The 22,439-nt window shown below is 46.5% G+C and overlaps 1 long non-coding RNA gene across 1 annotated transcript; it reads left to right on the top strand.

Moving 5' to 3' along the window:
* The first annotated feature begins 1,574 nt into the window (after positions 1–1,574).
* Positions 1,575–18,150, top strand: LOC135229902 (uncharacterized). The gene is made up of 4 exons (XR_010320570.1): positions 1,575–2,475; positions 9,489–9,662; positions 12,709–12,749; positions 16,439–18,150. It is a non-coding gene; the product is annotated as an uncharacterized LOC135229902 (long non-coding RNA).
* Positions 18,151–22,439: the final 4,289 nt, after the last annotated feature.

The following is a 22,439-nucleotide window of genomic DNA, read 5'->3' as shown; positions in this document are numbered from 1 at the left end:
CTCCCACTACAGCCATGCCCTGAATTCGAACGACCACCTGCTAAACTGTGAGAAAATAAATTTCTGTTCTTTAAAGCCATCCAGTTGTGTTATTTTTTGTTATGGAGGGACTAGGTAACTAACACACATACCCGTTCTTATAAGTTCAGCCCAGTGCAGAATAATTTTCTTCCCTCCTTGGTCTAGACCACCCGAACCTGCTCTTTCCCTATCAGTGTCCTTTGCTTTCACCTAAGAGCTATGACAGAGTCAGCTTGATGCTGATGCATTGAAATTTCAATTTATTTTTTATTTATGATTACTATTAATTCCGGTATTTTCTACAGTTTTCAATGGAGACAGTCCTATAATCTATGAATAGCAGTTATACTTTTTCTCTTTTTGTACTAGCTTACACTTCTGGTGTTCAATGTTTAATAAAAGTAATGATAGAAGCACCCTTATTTTATTGTTTATTAATTTTAAAGAGAATGTCCCACACGTCACCATGAACTATCATGCTAGTTGTAGTTTTCCACGTTCGGGAACTCCTTTTCTGTTCCATATTTGCTCCTAGTCCTTATCTCTCCGTGTGATTGGATTTTATCAACCTGCTTTGCCCCCATCTCTTGAGGTGAGCATATGTCTTCTCTTCTTTCACCTATGCATGTGGTGAATGAAATTACTAAATCTTTAACGTTCACTCAAATTTGTATGCCTACATGATCATGGCATGTTACGTGGTTTATACTTTGCTGGATTTCCTTTGCTGGCATCTTACGTAGAGTTTTGCATCTCAGTTACTGAGTGTGCTTGTCCTCTAACTCTTCTTCTACCATCCTTCTCTAATTTGTTATCATTTTTAAACTAGCCTTAAGGATCAAGTTAGGGGAGTATCTCATGGTTTTCTAATCTCTGTTGACTATGTACAAGATTAAAATGACTGTTTCTTGCATGTTTGCTGGAACCTGACTGGAAACGATCTAGGTCTGCCGTTTTCTTTGTAGGGAGATCTTGAACTACTGACCCATTTTATTTAGTGGTTAAAGGCATCTTCTGGTGCTAATTTACTTAGAAAAAATTCTGATGCATGTTCTAGGTTGCTCGAATCTCATCTTCAAATATTGATTATCAGGGCTTGTAGCCTCATGCAAGGCAATTCATCAATCCCAGATTTCCCCAAAGTCAGGCTCTGCAACTCTTCCCGGTACCAAATTCCCTCATTTAAGACTTATTTGCAAAGAGACAACAGTATGCTATCTACGCGGTTGTTTATCCGCAACTTTCTTGAGTCCATAATGTGAGGATACAGTCTTCTAATACTTTTTTTGTAATTGTTCTCTTTCTTATTTTTTTTTTGCTTTTTTCACTGCCAATAACCTCCCCCCCCCCCCCCGTCTAGTAGTTTTAAAGTTGTGCGTTTCAGGTTCAAGTCTGTAATCCAACTGAGCTTCTGTGTGTGCTGCATGTGTACATCAAAAGAACACGCTTCTAGAAGCAGAAAGCAGGCAGTGCGACTGTTGGGTGGTTGGCGGGGGAGGGGGAGGGGAGCTGCTGCTCAGACAGGGCTCCCAAGGGAGGCACGAGATGCCGGGCTGCCCACTGCAAGCCCACAGGCTCCAAGGAGGAGGAACCTGAGTGCGCCATGAGCCTTTTGAGACAGGCCCAAGCCCACCCAGCCGGGTGCTAACCTCGCATCCGCCAGGCTTGCAGGTTCCACCAGGACTAGGGAAGCCTAAGGCCAAGGAGGGCAAGGTCTAGGGTCTGGACCTGAGAACTGGTTCTGCCACTTGTGATCGCAGCGCTTATGCTGGAAAGGAGGGCAGAAAGCATATCGCAACGTGTGTCCGGACGATGACCCAGAACGGGGGAGTTGTGGTCACCCACGGACTCTGGGTCTGCATATGGAGGCCCCCAGGGTGCAATTCCAGGAGCAGAAGGCAAAGCCACAGAGGCCAAAGTGCACCTCGCCGATGCTTCCCAGGGGCATTGCCCCAAATATGGGGAGCAGTCCCTCCTCTGGGCTAGGGACTTTGTTTCCTCCATTGTCATCACTGACTGTGAGCAGACTCTAGTCTATGCAGACTAATGAGGAGTTATCAAAATGAGCTCCAAACTCCAGATTTGAGTTAAGGATCATAAATTAACACAGAGAAATACGACTTTAGCAATATGTGACTGTTTGAAGCCCAAGTTGCCTTAAAACACGGAATTTCAGTCTTTCAGCTCCTCTGCTAATCTAGTGACTAAGAACAGGATCTCACTGGAGCTCAAAGATGTGGGGCACTGGGAATACTCTGGGTCTGTCTGCTCACGGCTGATTGCCTGATCCCAGTTTTATTATACAGCTTAAATACAGACCAGAAGAGGAGTTTGGGGCTTGACACCTGACGTCTTAACACCAGTTCCTGTTTCTTGAGGAAGGAAGAGGTAAAATAAATCAGCGTTTACTGTGTCCTTCTCCATCCCCGGAAGTCTTCATGAAGACCCTCTCAGGTAAGGATTGACAGGGAGTGGCTTGGTTTACCATTTGACTTTGTCCTTCAGTCACTTTGTTTATGTCCTGCATGTAAACTATTATGCATTGACAGAAGCATTCTAATTCTTATGCAGAAGGACTAGACCTGCTGCAGAATGACTATATTGTGCCTCCCTTGGGCACCCCTGTCTGCGCAGCACCCCCCACCCCCAACTGCCCAACCGCCTCTCTCCTGGCATTCTGCTTCTAGAAGCATGTTCTTTTGATGCAGAGATGCAGCACACACAGAATCCCAGCTGGATTACAGACTTGAACCTGAAGACCTTATGCAGAATGACTATTTATGAACCCCTAAGCTTAGTACTAAAGCAGGTACTTACTCCTCAGAGAAGGCCCTGGGGGAAGTTGATACATGCATTCCCCAGTGCTCCTGCTGCTCTAGAAGTGCCTGAAATGCCTCTCTGGGAAAGGCCTTCAGATTAGGCTCATGGCCCACGTGGGAATTCAAGCCTATTTTTCTGTTAGAACATCTCATTTCGCTCTGAAAATTTTATTATCCAGTTTATTCACCAGACATGAGTACAGACATCTCATATTTTCAAAATAATCCCATTCTCTAATACTAATTTGCCACCAAGAGTATATTCCAAAGTGTTTCCAATAGGCTAGCAAGTCTATCCAAAGAGGGGAGTCCTGCGCCATGTTGTGCAGTGACAGCAGGGTTGGCGTAATATGTTTACCCAGATACCTACCACTTTTTAAAAAATTTTTATTGTGCTTTATTTGAAACTTTACAAAGCAAATTACTTTCTTGTTCAGCCATTTATACACAATTGGTTTGTGACATTGGTGGCAATATTCATGATGTGTCAATATCCTCTTCTATGCTCCAGTTCCCCGTTCCCATCCGCCATGATTCCTGTTCCATCCTGCCCTCTTTTCTGTGCTTTTGGGCAGGTTTTGCACCTTTGGTCTCATACACACGATTGAACTAAGAAACACTTTCTTCACGTGTGTTATTGTTTGTTTTATAGACCTGTCTAATCTTTGGCTGAACGGCAAACTTCAGAAGGTACTTTCGACTTTGTTGCTTTCCATAATTCCTGAAATTCCAAGTCTACCACCTGAAGAACTTCCTTAGTGTTTCATTTAGAACAAGTCTGGTGGCGATGAATTCTCTTAAGCATCCTTCACCTGAGAATGTCAATATTTTTCCTTTACTCATGAAGGAAATAACAGCCTATAGAACACTGGGTTAATGTTTCTTTTCTTTCAGTGTTGAAAAAATGTTGTTTTCGCAGCCTTTTGGCCTCCATGGCTTCTGATGGTGAATACAGAGTCATTCCAATTGTTTCTCCTGTGTGAAATGAGTTGTTTTCTCTCTAGCTTCTTTGAAGACATTTTCTTGGTCCTTGTTATTCCACAATTGACAGTGAGGCATTTGGGTGTAAAATTATGTGAGTTGAACTTGTTGGAGTTTGCATAGCTTCTTGAATCTGTAAGTTTATGTCTTTCAACAAATTGGGAAAGTGTTGAGCCAGTATTTCTTCAGATATTTTTTTCTACACCACATATTTTCTCTACACCTTATGGAATTCCAATAAATAAATGTTAGGTATTTTTGGATTTTTTTGAGGCTCTGTTCATTTTTTTTTCAATATTTGTCCTCTGTTTTCAGATTGGATATTTTCAATTGAACTATTTTCATCTCATTGATCCTTTTGTCTGTCAACAGCATTCCGCTGGTCAAGTGAATTTTTTATCTCTATTTTTCCTGTCTAAAATTTTCATTTGTGAATGGTTTCTATGTATTTTTCTATTTTTCTAAGGTGTGACTGTTACTTCTTTGAGCATGGTTAAAGTAGCTTTTTAAAGTTTTTGTCTATGATTCTAAGACTATGTCTTACTTCAATCTTACAGAAAATGTCGATGTTGTTTGTTTTAGCAATCACTTGACCCAGTTATGTTCAGGCTGCATGTTCTTTCCCAACTTCTGGATGCTGTGGCTCAGATGTCAGTTCAGATTTTGAAGACTTTGCAATGATATTTGGATGTAATCTATGGGAGTGTCACTCAGTCTGGGACCTTGTTGGTGTTCTAACCCATAATGCAGTTCTCAAAGGATTGATCTACTTCTTGGGGTCAGAGGAAAGCATATGCAACTATGGGAGTGGAGGGGGGTATGAAAAACAACTTTATGGTATCCCTCTCTTGAGCCACCTGGTCTCTGTCTCTCTGAGGCTCTCTGATGTCTGAGCAGCTACCTTCCTGGTCCACTGGCAAGAATGTTGGGGCTTTAATCTCTTCATTCTGCCGTGCAATTAAGTGACTGGGTCTGCCTATGAGGCCAAATAACGGTAAGATGGAGAAAATGTAACAGAGATTCCTCTATATTATTTCGTCCTTATATACTTAGGTCAGAGAGAAGGCACACTGTTTCTGGTGATACTTCCAAATGGGTATGGAGAAAAAGGCATTAACAGGTCGATAGCTGCATACTAGGTGTTACGGATTAAACTCTGTCTTCCCAAAATGTATATATCAGCTTGACTGGGCCATGCTTCCCAGTATTGTGCGATTATCCACCATTTTGTCACCTGGTGTGATTTTCCAATGTATTGTAAATCCTACCTCTATGATGTTAATGAGCGAAAATTTGAAGCAGTTATGTTAAGGAGGCTGGGCTCAATCTACAAGATTAAGTTGTGTTTTAAGTCAGTCTCTTTTGAGATATAAAAGAGAAAAGAGCAGAGAGACGGGGGACCTCAGTACCACCAAGAAAGAAGTGTCAGGAGCAGTGCATCCTTTGGACCTAGGATCCCTGTGCTGAGAACCTTCTTGTCCAGGGGAAGACTGGTGACAAAGACCTTCCCCTAGGAGTGACAGAGAGAAAAAGTCTTCCCCTGGAATTGGCACCCTGAATTTGGACTTATAGAGCCTCCTGGACTGTGAGGGAATAATTTTCTTTGTTAAAGTCATCCGTTTGTGGTATTTCTGTTACAGGAGCACTAGATAGCTAAGACACTAGGTACCAGGAGATGTACATTTCCCAGCTCTTTCACTCCCAGGGCCACTATGACTAAGTAGCCATTGCCATAAATCCATGTGAGCAGACTATTCTGATTACTGCTTTGACTCTACTGTCTGTTATGGTAACCACACCCACCTTGTCTTTGTTCATTGAGTGCCACCACTTGGCTGTTACCACCATGGGGTCCAGTCAGCTGCATTGTAGTTAGGTGTCTTAATTCAGTTAGGGCAGTTCTCACTGTGGACTCTTACTTACATAAAATAGCAACCACAGAAGTCTTCAATAATGCTGGGGCTTGCTGCACAAATTTGTACCTCACTGCTATGGTAAAAAGAGAGCCCTCTGGGCACTCCGTGTGTGGGTCTGTGGGTCCAGCCTAATAAATCCATTCTAACATGCCAGTTTCCCTCAGCCTTTGGTTACCTTCTCCTACAGTATACAATGGCAGATCTGCCATTTCCACTTGATTTATTGTAGGCCACCACTTAATCCATGCTTCAGTAAACCAACCAAATAAACTATGAGATCCTTTTCTAACCTCTGAAGCTGAAACACTGAATGAAGAATCTATGCTTCCTGGGTCTATATCAATAAACTCAGACTAATCCACCTTTATGTTGCTTGCACCGTTATCCCACACCCATAATAGCCATTCCCACACATAGTCACCAGGTTTCTGTATATATATATTAGAAAAATCAAGTAGTTCTTTCGGAGTTTAGCATACCTTCTCCTGGGTCACACTTCATAGTTCACCTTTTGGGGCTTGTTGGGACTGAAGTCTAGGTATAGGTCTAGAAGCAAAAATGGGCAGTGGCAGTGGGATGTTCAGCCGTGTCTTATAAGACATCTGCCTAAGGTGATGCCCCAGGCAATGCCCCAGATACCACCCCAGGAGATAACTCAAACAAGACACTTCAGGCACAGCTGGGGTAATCTCATCAGATGGAGGTGGAAGGGATAATTGTTTTACTGGGAAGGGTGCCTTAGCAGGCAGAGTTAGAGAATCTCTTCAGATGGGAGTAAGAGGTCTGGTTCTGTTAGGAAGAGCGATACAATAGAAATTGGAGGTTCATTGTCCCCCGCTTCCTGACTGTCTGCCCATATGTCCTCATCCTGAGTTTCAGGATCCCATTTCTTCCCAATCAGTGCCCTCACTCTAACTTCAGACACCATTTGAGGCTGGATATTCAACTAGCGCTTTAATTCAGTCACTCTTATGATAAGAATCTGAGTTTATTTTTGGCAGCATTAGCCTTGTTACTATAAGAAATATGGTTTTCTTTCTGGGCACAAGTGGCAGCTTTCAGATCTTGTATGTGGTGCTTCAGCTTTGAGCCCATTTCTTTCATTCACCAGTGTGGCTAGCAAAAGCAGGACTAACCAAGCAGTTTCCTTATTATTCTTATTCTGACAAAATTATAGAAAAGTATCAAATATGTAATCAGGCAGAGCCTTGTCTCTCACAAATATTTGATCCAGTGGTAGTAGTATTTTGTGTATTTCTATTGTCACCTCCCACCATGGATTAGCAATAGCCTGTTTACTACTGGAGACAGTCATCAGTGCCTTTAAGACTAGCCAGACTTGAGAATCAATTCAGAAAACTCATCCTTAAGATTTGGTTCCTCTAGAACCACAGTAGGTACCAAATGTCTTAGCCTGGGATCTCTAGAGATGCAAAACTAGTGAAGAGAATATATATATATATAGAAACCCTAGTCGCATAATGGTTAATAGCTATAGCTGCTAACCAAAAGGTTAGCAGTTCGAATCCACCAGGCGCTCCTTGGGAACTCTGTGGGGCAGTTCTACTTTGTCCTGTAGGGTCACTATGAGTTGGAACCGACTCGATGGCAATGGGTATATATATATATACACACACACATACACACATACATATATACACGCATACATATGTTAGTTGTGGCTGTTAGATGCCATCGATCCTGTGTAAAACAGAATGAAACACCGCCTGATCCTGAACCATCCTCACAATCATTGCTATGTTTGAGCCCATTCTTGCAGCCATTGTGTCAGTTCATGTTGTTGAGCGCCTTCCTCTTTTTTTCTGACCCTCAGCTTTTCCAAGCATGATGAGCCTCTCCTGGGACAGGTCCCTCCTGAAAATATGTCCAAGGCACGTGAGACGAAGTCTCGCCATCCTTGCTTCTAAGGTGCATTCTTGGTGTACTTCTTCCAAGATGGTTTTGTTTATTCTTCTGGCAGTCCATGGTATATTCAGTATTCTTTGCCAACACCATATTTTAAATGAATCAGTTCTTCGGTTTTCCGTATTCATTGTCTAACTTGCTCAAGCATATGAGGTGATAGAAAATATCATGGCTTTGCTCAGGCACACCTTAGTCCTCAAAGTGACATCTTTCTTTCTCAACACTTCAAGGAGGTCTTTTGCAACAGATTTGCCCAATGCAATACATTGTTTGAATTCTTGACTGCTGCTTCTGTGGGCATTGATTATGGATTCAAGTTAAATGAAATGCTTGATGACTTCAGTATTTTCTCTGTTTATCATGGTGTTGCTTACTGGTCCAGTTGTGAGAATTTTTGTTTTCTTTATGTTGAGGTGTAATCCATACTGAAGGCTGTAGTGGTTGCTCTTCATCAGCAACTGCTTCAAGTCCTCTTTACTTTCAGCAAGCAAGGTCGTATCAGCTGCATATCATAGGTTGTTAGTGAATCTTTCTCCAAAACTAATGCCATGTTCTTGTTCTTCGAGACCAGCTTCTCAGAATGTTTGCTCAGCATACAGATTGAGTAAGTATGGTGAAAGGATACCACCATGACACATAACTTTCTGATTTTAAACCACAGAGTATCACCTTGCCCTACTCAAATGACTGCCTCTTGGTCTACGTAGATATTCCTCATGACTACAGTTAAGTGTTCTGGAATTCCCATTCTTTGCTAAGCTATCCATAATTTGTCATGAGCCACACAGTTGAGTGTGCTTGTATAGGAAACAAAAATAGGTAAACATCTTACTGATATTCTCTACTTTCAGCCAAGATCCATCAGACATCAGAAATGATATTCCACATTCCATGTCTTCCTCTGAATCCAGCTTGAATTTTTGGTAGTTGCCTATCTGTGTACTGCTGCAACTGTTTTTAAATTATATTCAGCAAAATTTTTCTTGCGTGGGATGTTAATGACATTGCTCGATAATTTCCGCATTGCGTTGGACCACCTCTCTTTGAAATGGGTACACATGTAGATCTCTTTCAGTCATTTGGTCAGGTAGCTGTCTTCCAAATATATTGGAATAGTCAAGTGAGCGCCTCCAGCACTGCGTCCCTGTGTTGAAACATCTCATTTGGTACTCCATCAGTTCCTGGAGCCGTGTTTTTTGCCAATGCCTTCAGTGCAGCTTGGAGTTCTTCCTTCAGTACCATCAGCTCTTGATCCAATGCTACCTCCTGAAATGGTTGAACGTCGACCAATTCTTTTTGGTGTATTGAGTCTGTGTATTCCTTCCATCTTCTTTTGATGTTTCCTGTGTTGTTCGATATTTTGCCCGTAGAATCCTTCCTTCAGTATTGCACCTAGAGGCTTGAATATTTCCTTCAGTTGTTTCAGCTTGAGAAATGCCAGGTGTTTTCTTCCCTTTTGGTTTTCTAACTCCAGATCTGTTCACATTATTATTATCATACTTTGTCTTCTCCAGCTTCGCTTTCAGGTATTCTGTTGAGCTCTTTTACTTTATTTTTCCTTCCATTCTCTTTAGCTACTGTACATTCAAGAGCAAGATTCAGAGTCTCTTGTGACATCCTCTTTGGTCTTTTCTTTCTTTCCTGTCTTTCTAATGACTTTTTGTTTTTTTCATATATGATGTCCTTGCTATCATCCCACAACTAATCTGGTCTTCGATCATTAGTGTGCAGTGCATCAAATCTATTCTTGAGATGGTCTCTAAATTCAGGTTTGATATACTCAAGGGCATACTTTGACTCATGGACTTGTTTGAATTTTCTTCAGCTTCTACTTGAACGTGAATATAGCAACTGATCATCTGTTCTGCAGTCAGCCCCTGGCCTGATTCTGACTCATGATATTGACCTTCTCCATCATCACCTTCCACAAATTTGATTCCTATCTATTCTGCCTGGAATAGTTCATGAGTATAGTCACCATTTATGTTCCTGACGAAAGGTATGTGCAATGAATAAGTCATTGGTCTTGCCAAATTCTATCATGTAAGCTTCATTGTCATTTCTATCATCAATACCTTATTTTCCAACTGCTGATTTGTCTGCTTTGTTTTCAACTTCGCATCCTAATTACGTAATTATCAGTACATCTTGATTGATTAATGCATCACGTTTGATCAGTTTCAAACTGCGGAACTTGGTAAAAACCTTCAACTTCTTCATCTTTCACATTCATGATTTGTGTGTAAATTTGAATAATAGTCTTATTAACTGGTCTTCCTAGTAGGCCTGTGGATATTATCCTATTGTTCGTAGTGTTCTACTTCAGAAAAGATCTTGAAATGTTCTTTTTATCGATGAATATGATGCCGTTCTCTTCAGTATCTCAATCCTGGCATAGTAGAACATATCATTGTCTACTTTAAAATGTCCAAAACCAAGCTATTTCAGCTCACTAATGCCTTGGATTACTGACCTTTATGCATTCCATTTCATTTTTGATGACTTCCAATTTCCCTAGATTCATACTTCCTTCATTCCACATTCTGATTATTAAAGGATATTTGCATCAGTTTCTTCTCATTATGAGTTGTGCCCATCAGGAAACGTCATTAAACTGGGATCTACTTTGAGGAGGTAGCTCTTCCCCACTTGTATTTTGAGTGCCTTCCAACCTAAGGGGTTATCCTCTGTCATTCAGTCAGACAGTGTTCCAGTACTATTCGTAAGATTTCACTGGCCAGTTTATTTTAGAAATAGATCACTAGGTCCTTTTTCCTAGTCTGTCTAAATCCAGAGCTCCACTCAAACCAGTCTACCATGGGTGAACCTGGTGGTATTTGAAATACCGGTGGCATAGCTTCTAACATCACAGCAACATGCAAGCCACCACAGTACAACAAACTGACAGAAGAGTGGTGGGAGTTAAAAATAAGAAGAACCAAAAAGAGTGCTTCTTCCATGTCTGCTGATTTAGAGGAACCATGAAAAATTGTCAAGTGAAGAGTGATTCAGAGGAAAACGTGGGTAGAATGTGACCTAATTTCCATAAAAACAAACAAATGAATGTACTTACATGTGTCCAAGCAAAAAGAAGTGTGTAAAAGGGTACATATGTATCTTTGGACACTGGACACTTTGGGGGAGCAGGTACAATATACTTATGTGGGGATGGCTCTTATTATAACTTCTGTATACAAATCTCTGTTGTTAAATGTGTTATAAGAATGTAACACCTTTTAAAGTTTAATAACATCATACGTGTATGTGTGTGTATTTGAAACATTTTTTTTTTTTTTTGACTATTTTATATATGTGTTTTTTAGTTATCTAGTGTGGCTATAGCAGAGATTCCACAAGTGGATGCCTTTAACAAACAGAAACTTATTCTCTCACAGTTTAAGAAGCAAGAAGTTTGAAGTCAGGACACCAGCTCTAGGAGAAAGCTTTCTCTCTTTGTGGCTCTGGGGGAAAGTCCTTGTCATCCATCTTCCCCTGGCCTAGGAAATTCTCAGTGCGTGGACGCTGGGTCAAAAGGACCTGCTCCACTCCAGGCACTTCTTCCTTGGTGGTATGAGGTCCCTCTCATTTCTGCTCACTTTTCTCTTTGTATCTCAAAAGAGACTGACTCAAGACTCACCCTTATCCTGTAGATTGTGTCCTCCCTCATTAACCTAACTGTCTCTAATCCCGCCTCATTAACATCACAGAGGTTAGAATTTACAACACATAAGTAATCACATCAGATCACAAAATGCAGGACAACCACACAATACTGGGAATCATGGCCTGGCCAGGTTGACACACATTTTGGGGGACACTATTCAATCCATAACAATAGAGAAAACACTGTCTTCAATGCCAGATTCAGAGACTTTTATCCATTTGTGAAGGGCAAACACAGAAATTGAACAAAATTCAGACCAGCGAATTATTGCTTGCTCTTGTAACTAATGACTTCTTCTGGTCTCCATGCCTGGAAATGGCCAAAAAGAATTCTGTGAGGATTAATTCAGTTATTGCTAAAACATCTACTGCATTTGCATGTCTACAGGTAAGGAAGAATGCTTGACACCGTCTGTGATTCATTAAGTAACACAGGGACCCTTAGACTATTGTTCTCCTTCTCTGATATGTCACTATCGCCTTCTCCCCTTGTTGCTCTCCTGAAAAACCCACACTTGTATATTCTAGGCTTTTATCCAGGATTGAATTTGCAGGAAGTTAAAGATATATCTTTGAAAGATAAAGAAGACTTTGGCCACATTGTCTTTAGACAGTCGAACTTCCCAGCCAACCTCTGTGCAGGATGGGAATTCACAATCCCTCCTACTCAGTACCTCTGAGCAGGACGGGATTTCTGTTTCATTGTCAGGAGAAGGCGGAATTCACCCCTCTTCAGAAAACTTACTTTCCTTTGCCTAAAACTGTCCCTCTCAGGATCTGTCACGGTCACTCTGAGAAATTCACATGGGCAGCCTGTATGGAAGTGCCCATCCTAGAGGCCCTGCCCTCCCTTCCTTGCTCCGTAGGGCTTCCTCTGACACTTGGGGTCGCATCTCCCAGGGAGTACACACCTCTGGCACTTCCAGGGATTCCAGGCCCTGGGATACTGTGAATGGGACTTGGAACTCAATCTGTTTCTTCCCATCCTCACCTTTGGTTATCTGTGTTCTGTCTTCACCAGATTTAGGAGGCCTTGTCTTCTCTTTGCTCGTTTCATCTCAGTCAGGCTTTTCTATTCCAACTCTCTGATCTCAGAACAGATCAGGTTAGACCACAGAAAAGAGAAAGACCAAGCAAACATCACTGATCTGTGCAGAAGCTGCTGGGAAGGGATTCGATTCTCATTGGTTTAGGGTTTTATGCCCACTGCTCACCGGCAGGCAGGTTCCCCCCAGAGTCTGGCTTCTGTCTGCTACCTTGTACTACAAAGAACTCAGTGACCAGCCCACCTTCACAATCACACCTCCCTTAGAGCTATCTTTGCAGAGGCTCTTTCTCAGACTTCCATGTCCCACTGAAATCTTATTTCTCTTTCCTTACAGACATTATGCTCATTCTCAGGGCCCTGAGACCTCATCTGCAGGTAAGTCTTGTCCTCTTCTCTCCTTGGCGGGGGAAGCTTTTGAGTGGGCCTCATGTCTTCGGACAGCTATCCTGGGGCTTCTTCCACCCTGGTGCCGTAGGGTTGCATCTCTCTTTGTACTAGAGGGGGCGTGGAAGGGGCACAAGGCTAAAAGAGGATGGATTTTCTAGGTGAGGTGAGTTTAAGAAGCTTGAATGAACTTCTTCCCTGAAGGGTGCATATTTTGCAGTCCAGACATCCTGCTTCTCTCAGTCTAAGAGTCCTAGCACGTCTTCAGGTGCTTTCTCCTTTGACCCTGAGGCCATGCCTGCAATCTCTGCAGCCAGGTCTCCCACATGTGTAGCAGCACCAGTAGGTGTGGTAGATTCTTCAGCCCCTGTCTCCTCCTCCAGATGCTCCTGGAGGTGCCTGGCTCTTCTTGCCAGGACTCCAGGATGCTGACCAGGGACTCAGTGTTGGTTAAAGGATGTCGGCCAGTGACCACGTGTCCTCATTTCCTTTGAAGGCTTAGGCTAGTTGCCTGGGCAGAAGACAGCCAAGATCAGTCTGAGCCTAGACACCTAGTGACCTGTGACACTGCAGCGAGTGACAGGTGTTAATTTCCATGCTCAGGTATCCGCAGGTGGCGGATTTAGAGTGGTCGGAGGAGAAGTGTAACTAGAGATCACACACTCATGAGGGCACGGGCCCAAGGTCAGGGAAAATAGCTGAGGTCGTGGAGCTCTAGCGGAGCCAGTCTAGGGCACAGGTCTCCCTCCTGTATGTGGCAAAGAGGCGATCCATGTGCCGCCTTCTGCAGACTCTGGACTGCTGGGGCCCTGGTTGCCCGGATTTCGGCCTTGTCTTTGGAGAAGTGACATGCATGCAGTGTGCCACCGGGGGCTGTGGCCCAGCAGAAGCAAAATCTTGACAATGGGGGCTTCAGTTGACTTTGCCTGTGCTCTCCTTTGGCTGAGTGACATCGTGTGTTTCCTAGCAGGTGAAGGCATTCGTGGAGAGAGGCGGTTTCCGTGCATGCAGGCAAAGTGTGTGCTGAGATGATGAGTCGCTGGAGACTGGGGTGGACTCTTCAGACCCAGGATAGGCCTCTGGCAGGTGTATGTCAATGTTTTCTGCCCATGGCACTCACCCGGGTATTTGCATACAATGTTATCAGTGGAATTAGTAGTCTCCAGAGAGGCTGCCACATGTCAGCAAGCTTCACCTGGCCAGGTCCGCCCAGGATGTAGCTCCCCAATCAATCACTACTCTCTAGACCTTCCAGATAGACTAGCAGATCTTCTCTGCCCATGGGCAACCAGTAGAGCCAGAGGCCTTCTCTCTTTGCTCTTTCGTCTCTAGGCATTCTATCAGGCATTCCAAGCTGTGAAGTGCCTGGGAGGAGAAGGAAGAGATTTCAGAGAATGAACACATACAGAGAGACAGGCAAGAGATGGTGAATGGGGATGTCTTGCCTACTGATATCCTGAGGAAAGTGGGAAAATTGGACCCTGGCCTGCTATGACAATGCCCTGAAGCAGTCCTCACCAGGGGCTCCCTTGTGCCTGCATAGCCTTTCCCAGGGTGTGCTCAAATCCTGTGGCCACTAGGTGTCCTGGGTCACAATGGAGGGCCCTGTGTCATCTGCCTGTTGGGCTGGATCTCTGCCATTGGCTGAGTCTTGTCACCAGGCCCATCATAAGCTCTGCCCACTCTTCCTGTGGGGGGACTGTCTCCATGGTGATGGCAAAGAAGCCTGAGTTCCGCCCACCTGGCCTTGACTTCACCTACCTGGCCTGCTGACCCTCACTCAGACCTCCGTGTTGATCAAAATGAATGTCCGCCAGTGGCCAGGTGTCAGCATCTGGGATAAAGGATTCGGGACCTTGCCTGGGGCAGAAGGCAGCCTAGGTCTGCGGGTACCTGGAAGTCTTGTGACTTCTGACGCTGCTGCCAGTGACAGATGGTGACTCCCACACTCACATATCCCCTGGTGGCAGAAGGATAGTGATGGGCGGAGAAACATGGCTCCGGAGCACACTTTAAATGCGGCACCAGCCAAAGGCCAGGGCAAGGAGTGGACGTCGTGGAGCTTAATTGCAAGCCAGTGAAGGGCCCAAGGATTTCTCCTATATGTGGCAAACAGGTCATCCGTGTCCCCACGTCCATAAACCATTGGACTGCAGTGCCAGACTGCCAGGATTTCGGCCTTGCCATCGGAGCCCGTCCACATACGCTGCGTTGCACCGGAGGCGGGGACATGTAGACAGCAAAAATTTGGAAAATGGCATCATCTCTTCAATTTCCCTAGCATTGGCCTTTTTCAGTGGCATGCTTTGTTTCCTAGTAGGATAAGGCACTGACGGAGAAAGGCAGGAGTATGTGTGTAGGAAAGGTGTGTGCCGAAAGGGTGACGACGTTGAGACCACGTTGGGATCTTTAGTCCCAGGAAAGGCCCCTGGCAGGTGTGGGTCAATGTTCTCTGCTCATCCGAGTTGGCGGGGGAGGTTTTCACGAAACAAAGCAGCAGTGGAATTATTCGTAGCCTGAGAGGTTGCATCTGCCCACAAGCTCCACCTGGCCAGGGTCCGCCCCTACTGTATTGCCCATGTCAATCAACAGAAGCTAAGACCTTCCAGAGAGACTACCTGCTATTGTCTACCCACCGGGAAGCGGTCCAGCCAGAAGCCTCCCCCGTTTCATCTCCAGGCTCTCTGTCAGGCCCCTCATACTTGTGATGTGTCTCAGGGGTAGAAGGAAGAGATTTCTCTGAATGAACACATCCAGAGAGGAGCCATAGATGCTGAGGAAGGGCGCCTTGTCTACTGATATCCTAGCGTAAGTGTAAAAGAGGTACCTGCCTGCTGTCCCAGTGTGTCGAACGTGTCCACATCAGGGGTTGGCTACTGTAAAATTATTCCCTGGTGCCCTCGATTTTGTGGCCAAAGACACGAGGGGCCGTTGTGTGTCCATGGGTACAATGGAGGGCTCTGCAGAACGGGCTGGTTAGGCTGGACTTCTCCTATTGGCTCAGTGTTTGTGACTCGTCCCCGTCAGAAGTTCCGCCCAGCCTTCTGGTGGCTGTCTCCATGGGGATTGGGAAAGAAGCCCTAGGCCCCATACTCGGCCTTCACCTGGCCTACCTGGCCTCTTTACCCTCATCTAGACCGCTCTGTGCATGAAAGAAAGGATGTCGGCCACTGACCAAGCATCCTCATTTCCTTGGAAGTATTAGGCTCCTTGCGTGGGCAGAAGACAGCCAAGGTCAGCCTGAGCCTAGACACCTAGTGACCTGTGACACTGCAGCCAGCGATAGATGTTGATGTCCACGCTCAGGTATCCGCAGTTGACGGATTCAGAGTGGTCAGAGGAGAAGTGTAACTAGAGATCACACACTCATGAGGGCACGGGCCAAAGGTCAGGGAAAATAGCTGAGGTCGTGGAGCTCTAGCGGAGCCAGTCAAGGGCCCAGGCCTCCCTCCTGTACGTGGCAAAGAGGTGTCACCTTCCGCAGAGTATGCTGCCACCCGCAGACTCTGGACTGCTGGGGCCCTGGATGCCCGGATTTCGGCCTTGTGTTTGGAGAGGTGACGTGCATGCAGTGTGCCACCGGGGGCTGTGGCCCAGCAGAAGCAAAATCTTGAAAATGGGGGCTTCAGTTGACTTTGCGTGTTCTCTCCCTTGGCTGAGTGCCATCCTGTGTTTCCTAGCAGGAGAAGGCATTTGTGGAGAAAGGCAGATTCCATGTGTGCAGGCAAAGTGTGTGCTGACATGATGAGACCCTGGAGACCAGGGTGGACTCTTCAGACCCAGGACAGGCCTCTGGCAGGTATGTGTCAATGTTTTCTGCCCGTGGCACTCACCCGGGTATTTGCATACAGTGTCATCAGCGGAATTAGTAGTCTCCGGAGAGGCTGCCACATGTCAACAAGCTTCACCTGGCCAGAGTCCACCCGTGATGTAGCTCCCCAATCAGTCACTACTGCCTAGACCTTCCAGATAGACTAGCAGATCTTCTCTGCCCATGGGCAACCAGTAGAGCCAGAGGCCTTCCCCCTTTGCTCTTTCGTCTCTAGGCACTCTATCAGGCACTCCAAGCTGTGAAGTGACTCAGGGAGAGAAGGAAGAGATTTCAGAGAATGAACACATACAGAGAGAGAGGCAAGAGATGCTGAGTGGGGATGTCTTGCGTACTGATATCCTCAGGAAAGTGGGAAAATTGGACCCTGGCCTGCTCTGCCAATGCCGTGAAGCAGTCCGCTCCAGGGGCTCCCTTGTGCCTGCATAGCCTTTCCCAGGGTGTGCTCAAATCCTGTGGCCACTAGGTGTCCTAGGTCACAATGGAGGACCCTGTGTCATCTGCCTGGCGGACTGGATCTCTGCCATTGGCTGAGTCTTGTCACCAGGCCCATCATAAGCTCTGCCCACTCTTCCGGTGGGGAGACTCTCTCCATGGTGATGGCAAAGAAACCTTAGTCCTGCCCACCTGGCCTTCACTTCACGTACCTGGCCTGCTGACCCTCACTCAGACCTCTGTGTTGATCAAAATGAATGTCCGCCAGTGGCCCGGTGTCAGCGTCTGGTAAAAAGGATTCGGGACCATGCCTGAGGCAGAAGGCAGCCTAGGTCTGCGGGTACCTGGAAGTCTAGTGACTTGTGACGCTGCTGCCAGTGACAAATGGTGACTCCCACACTCACATATCCCCTGGCGGCAGAAGGATAGTGATGGGTGGAGAAACATGGCTCCGGAGCACACGTTCAGTGGGGCACCGGCGAAATGCCAGGGCCAGTAGTGGACGTCGTGGAGCTGCATGGCGAGCCACTGAAGGGCCTAAGGATTTCTCCGATGAGGCAAAATGCAGATCAAGCCAAGGAACACAAAGATAAAGCAGCTGAAGAAATTAAAAAGGTTACTCAAGAACATAATTAAAAATTTAATAAGCTGTAAGAAACCATAGAGAGACTGCAATCAGAGATTGAGAAGATTAACAATAAAATTACAGTTAGAAAACTCAATAGAAAGTAAGAAGAGCACAATTGAGGAATTGGAAGGCAGAATTACTGAGATTGAAGATCAAACTCTTGGGACTAATATATTTGATGAGAAAGCAGATAAAAGAATTTTAAATGAAGAAATCCAAAGAATCATGTGGGACTTTATCAAGAGAAATAACTATGAGTGATTTCAGTACCAGAACAGGGAGGGCTAACAGAAAATACAAAGGGAACTGTTGAAGATTTGTTGGCAGAAAACTTCCATGATATCATGAAAGATGCTCATCGAATTCCACATAAGGTAGATCTCAAAAGAAAGTGACCGAGACACATAATAATCAAACTTGCCAAAATCAAATATAAAGAGAATTTTAAGAGAGGCTAGGGATAAAGGAAGTCACCAACAAAGGAGAGTAAATAATAAAAAACTTGGACTACTCAGCAGAAATCATGCAGGCAAAAAGGCAAAGGGATGACTTACACAAAATATTGAAGGAAAAAAATTGCCAGCCAGGAATCAAACCATAACCCTGGCCCTCTGGCCCTCTGGCCCTCTGGCCCTCTGGCCTTAGCCCTCTAACTCTAGCCCCTAAGCCCTGAGCCCCAAAGCCCCTAAGACCCTAAGCCCTTAGGTCCTAACCCCCAAGGCCCTAAACTCTAACCCTAACCCAAACCCTAACGCCTATACCCTAAACTCTACAACCTAAACACCTACACCCCAAAACACTACACATCAAAACCCTACACACTAAACCCTATACTCTAAGCCTCAAACCCTAAACCCAAACCTCAAACCCCAAACCCTAAACCTAACCGTAAACCCTAACACCTAACCCTAACCCCTAACCACCCTAACCCTAATGACCCTAACTCTAACCCTCGAACCCTAACCCTCTAACGCTAACATGAAACCCTAATCCGAAACCCGAACCCTCTAACTCTAACCTCTAACCCTCTAACCCTAGCCCTAATCCTAACCCTAACCTCCAAACCCAACCCCAAACCCTAAACCTCAAATCCCTAGCCCTAAACCTAAGAATGAGCCTAAGCCTAACCCTATCACTTAACTCTAAACCCTAAACCATAACACTTAAAACCCTAACACGCAAAACCCTAACACCCTTAGCCCTAACACATTTAACCCTAACACCCTAAACGCCAAAACCCTAAACACTAACACCCTTAACCCCAACCCCTAACCCCTAAACCCTAAACTTAAACACTAAACCGTCAAACCCTCTAACCCTAATACCCTAAACCCTAACCCCAGCCCCCAGCCTTAAAGCTCACTCTAAGCCTTAAACCTTAAGCCCTAAACCCTAGGCTCTAAGCCCTAAGCCCTAAACTCTAAATCCTAAAACCCTAAACTCTAAGCCCTAAGCCTAACCCTCTAATCCTAAACCCTAAAACCTTACCCCAAACCCCTAAACCTTAAGCCCTAGCCCTAACCCCTAACCCTAATCCTCTAAGCCTAACCCTCTAACCCTAACTCTCTAACCCTAACCACAACACCAACCCCAACCTCTGAACCCTGAAACCCTAACCCCCTAACCCCAAGCTTCTGAACCCTAAGCCTAAACCCTCTAACCCTAAACCCTAACCTTCACCCCCTCACACCCTCACCTTCTCACTCCCTCACTCTATAATCTTCTCACCTCTAACCCCCTCACCCTCTAACCCCTGACCCTCTAACTCCCTCAATCTCTAACCTCCAACCCTCTAGACCCCAACCCTCTAACACCCACCCTCTAACCCCAAACCACATATCCCAAACAAACCCAACACCAACCCCAACCCTAAACCTAACCCCTAACCCCTAAAACCTAACCCAAACCCTAACGACTAAACCCCAAAACCCTAAACCCCAAACTGCAACCCCTAACACCTAACCTGTAACTCCAAACTCTAACTTCAAACCCTAAACCTAACCCTAACACCTAACCCCAACCAAAAAATCCTAACCCTAAACTCTAACCCCAAACCCTAACAACCCTAACCCTAACATCCCTAACCCCAAACCCTAACCCTTTTTGTTAGCAGCCGTAGCACTTAACCACTAGCCACCAGGGTTTCCACGAGCAGTCACAGGAATAGACATATGCACACCCGTGTTCACTGCAACATTATTCACAGTAGCAAAAAGATGGGAACAACCTAAGTGCTCGTCCACAGAGGAATGGATAAACAAACTACGGTACATACACACAGTGGAACACTACACGACAATAAAGACCAATGATGAATCTCCGAAACATCTCACACCATGGATGAATCTGGGGCGCATCACACTGACTAAGTCAATCACAAAATGACATATACAGTGAGAGACCACTATCATAAAAACTCATGAAAACATTTACGCACAGAAACAATCCTTGATGTTCACCAGGGAGACGAAGAGTGGGTAGAGAAAAGCCAACTAAACAATAACCAAAAAAACCAAACCCACTGCTGTCGAGTCAATTCCAGCTCATAGCGATCCTACAGGACAGATTAGAACTGCCCCATAGAGTTTCCAAGGAGTGCCTGGTGGATTCGAACTGCAGACCTTTGGTTAGCACCGATGGCTCTCAACCGCTACGCCACCAGGGTTTCCAACCAAACAACAGATATGTGGTAACTCTGGCGAAGGAAAGACGGTACACAAGACTGGGGAATCAACCTCAGCCTCACTCTAACCCTAACCCTAAACCACTTGTGCCCGAGCCTAGTAACCCCAGCTCTAACCCCAACCCCCAACCACCTAAAACCTATACCCCTAAACCTAACTCCCAAACCTCTAACCCCCAAACCTGGACCCCTAACACCAAACCCTAACCCCTAACCCTAATCCTCCAACCCTTCTGCATCTATGGGCCTCTCGACTCTCCGTCTATTTTCTCCCTCGAAATCGTACTAACACTCAGTGGAATTTTGAAGTTTGAGCTGTGCTTTGCTTCTTGATGTCTCCACCGGTCCCATCAAGGCACTGCATCATTTGCTCTGCTTCACTATTCAGTTCCAAAACCATGGCTTAGAATCGCCTGACACTGAACTTCAGCGATTCGGTGCAAGGCCGCGAGAGGGCGCGCGCACCGCCGGTTCTGTTCTGCCCACCAGGCCCTCCGAGCATGGGAACCTCCTGGACCTAAGCCGGGACGACCTGGGTACCGCTCCAGTGGCGATAGCAGAAGCTTTTCTTCCCGAGGGACCCAACGCCCCAGGGCGCTCTCTCAATACTCCCATTAATGCTATGATTATCCTAACCCACTCCTTCTGCAAGACCTAGTGGGTCCTCGACCAGGTCCAGCCTTCACGACCCGCAACCCCCCCGCCGTGGTCACGTAGAGGAACCTGCAGGGCCGCGCCCTCCCCGCCCAAGCTCTGCCCCTCCATACCCTGATGCCCTGCAGGCCTCTACTAGGTCCCCACCCAGGGGAGAGTTGTCGCCCCGCACGGGTGGGGGGACACGAGGGAACATTCGGAAACCACCCCTAGGCACGAAGCTGACTGCCCGATTGCCGGTATTGAGACCATGTGAGCAGGGCTGCCCCGCCAACTGGAGCCTGCAGGACATCACTCACGTTTGTCAGCTTCTCACCGCCCTCTAGGCTCGGGGTCCCAGAGCAGCCAATCCCCCCGGGGGGGGGGGCGGTCCGTCCACAGGGGCTGGAAGATCGGGTTGGTGCCCATGGCCGGAGCGCTTAAAACCCTTAGAAACCCTCATAAACCGTCAGCTCCAGACCTTCAAATGTCAGCCCGAGAGACACCTAATCTCCAACCTAAAAAAAAAAAAAAAAAAACACACCCGTTGCCATCGAGTCAATTCTGACTCATAGTGACGCTATAGGACAGAGTAGAACTGCCCCACAGTTTCCAAGGAGCGCCTGGTGGATTCAAACTGCCAACCTGGGTAACCACCACGCCACCAGGGTAACCCACTAAACCTACTGCCACCAGGGTAGAGGCTCCAAATCGCGCCAGTGTGAGGAACCCTCAAATCCCCTCAGCACCAGAGACCGCATCCACAGTGACCGGTACACAGCGCCGCACAAACGTTTAAGTTAACAAACAACATGGTTGCTCAGGACCCCTTCCTGCTACCCCCACCCCCGCCACCCAGAGGGGGAGCGGGACCCGGCATCCACACTGTTAACAGACACTGAATCGCTGCTGCTTCCACAAGGAGTAGGATCCCCACGCTGCTCCACAGATTCCCAGGACCCCTTCCTTTCCCAGTGGGGCCGCGCCGACGCCCCAGCCCCAAGAGTAGACCGGCCGGGCGCGGGCGCGGGCGCGGGGTGCCTCAGCCTCCCAGGCACAGCGCCCAAAACAGTAAGGGGCAGCATGGCCTTGGGCGGGGGATCCCTCTCTCCCCTGTCCGTGGCACCCTACGGAGTCTGGTGGGGGTGGGAGGAGGAATGGGGGCGAGTGCCCCGCCCTCAGTCTGGAATCTCACCCTCCCGGGCGAACTCTAGGCCTTGGTTTCCCCCCTGGCAGAGGGAGCAGGTAGGGGGCGGGGTGGGCAGGCCCCCATCCTCCAGCTTGGCCCGCAAACCCGCCCCGGGCAGAGTAGGGACCTGGGCGCAGCCCTGGACACGGCCTTTCTCCTCAAGCCCTTCAAGCCCCCAGGCCCGAGGGCACTCCGCAGCTGGATCCCGTGGCTGGACCCCCCTCCCCCGCCGCAAATCCATGGGGATGCAAATTTCACAGACCAGCTGCGTCTCCCGGGCCAGA

The sequence above is a fragment of the Loxodonta africana genome, unplaced genomic scaffold (genome assembly GCF_030014295.1).
Source record: "Loxodonta africana isolate mLoxAfr1 unplaced genomic scaffold, mLoxAfr1.hap2 scaffold_61, whole genome shotgun sequence".
NCBI lineage: Eukaryota > Metazoa > Chordata > Mammalia > Proboscidea > Elephantidae > Loxodonta > Loxodonta africana.
This window is presented reverse-complemented; position numbering and strand designations above follow the sequence as displayed.